The following is a 1,644-nucleotide window of genomic DNA, read 5'->3' on the forward strand; positions in this document are numbered from 1 at the left end:
AAATATTTTTCTTATTTCTATTTCATATTTTCGAAATTAATGCTAACAATTAATGGGATTGATTCAAAAATTTTAAGTTTGTTACTTGCCTAGTAAGAAAGGTTCAATCTTTAAATTTTAAAATAATATCTTTTTGTTTCTTGTTAGTCAAGTAATCAACTTTAATTTTCAAAATCAAATCTTTTTAAATTTCTTTTTCAAATCTTTTTCAAAATAAATTTCAATCACATCTTTTTCAAAATCAATTTCAAAATCTTTTCTAACTTCTTATCTTTTCAAAATTGATTTTCAAATTTTTTTCAATTAATCTTATCTTGTTTGATTCTTATCTTTTTCAAAACTACCTAACTAATTCTCTCTCTCTCTAATTTTTGAAAATCACTAACCTCTTTTTCAAAATTCCTTTTTAATTAACTAATTATTTTACATTTTAATTTAATTTAATTTAATTTTTCTTTTTAAAATTTTCAAATTTTAACTTTAATTTTAAATTAAAAATAAAAATATTTTTATCTTAATTTATTTAATTTTCGAATTCTTCCCTCTCTCATCTCCTTCTAATTATTTATTAATCTACTAACACTTCTCTTCTTCTTAAAAATTCGAACCCTCTCATTTCTTCTGTGTTCGAATTCTTTTTCTTCTCTTCTACTCACATAAAGGAACCTCTCTACTGTGGCAAAGAGGATCCCTATTATTTTCTGTTCTCTTCTTTTTTATATGAGCAGGAACAGGGATAAAAATATTCTTATTGAAGTTGATCCTGAACCTGAAAGGACTCTGAAGAGGAAGCTAAGGGAAGCTAAAGCACAACTCTCTGGAGAAAATCTGACAGAAATTTTCGAAAAAGGAGGAGACATGGCCGAACCCAACAACAATGCAAGGAAGATGCTTGGTGAATTTACTGCACCAAATTCCAATTTACATGGAAGAAGCATCTCAATCCCTGCCATTGGAGCAAACAATTTTGAGCTAAAGCCTCAATTAGTTTCTTTTGATGCAACAGAATTGCAAGTTTCATGGACTTCCATTAGAAGATCCTTTTCAGTTCTTAACTGAATTCTTGCAAATTTGTGATACTGTTAAGACCAATGGGGTTGATCCTGAGGTCTACAGGCTTATGCTTTTCCCGTTTGCTGTAAGAGACAGAGCTAGAATATGGCTGACTCTCATCCTAAAGATAGCCTGAACTCTTGGGATAAGCTGGTCACGGCTTTCTTAGCCAAGTTCTTTCCTCCTCAAAAGCTTAGCAAGCTTAGAGTGGATGTTCAAACCTTCGAACAAAAAGAAGGTGAATCCCTCTATGAAGCTTGGGAGAGATACAAGCAACTGACCAAAAAGTATCCTTCTGACATGCTTTCGGAATGGACCATCCTGGATATATTCTATGATGGTCTGTCTAAATTATTAAAGATGTCATTGGACCATTTTACAGGTAGATCCATTCACCTAAAGAAAATGCCTGCAGAAGCTTAGGAACTCATTGACATGGTGGCAAATAACCAGTTCATGTACACTTCTGAAAGGAATCCTGTGAGTAATGGGACACCTCAGAGGAAGAGAGTTCTTGAAATTGATACTCTGAATGCCATATTGGCTCAGAATAAAATATTGACTCAGCAAGTCAATATGATTTCTCAGAGT

At 31.8% G+C, this 1,644-nt stretch overlaps 1 non-coding gene across 1 annotated transcript; it reads right to left on the reverse strand.

The window, feature by feature from the left end:
- Positions 1-1,251: 1,251 nt before the first annotated feature.
- Positions 1,252-1,359, reverse strand: LOC148573389 (small nucleolar RNA R71). The gene has a single exon (XR_015906448.1). It is a non-coding gene; the product is annotated as a small nucleolar RNA R71 (small nucleolar RNA).
- Between the last annotated feature and the right edge of the window lie 285 nt (positions 1,360-1,644).

This window comes from Arachis ipaensis, chromosome B2 (assembly GCF_059453495.1).
Source record: "Arachis ipaensis isolate K30076 ecotype BB chromosome B2, ASM5945349v1, whole genome shotgun sequence".
Taxonomy (NCBI): domain Eukaryota; kingdom Viridiplantae; phylum Streptophyta; class Magnoliopsida; order Fabales; family Fabaceae; genus Arachis; species Arachis ipaensis.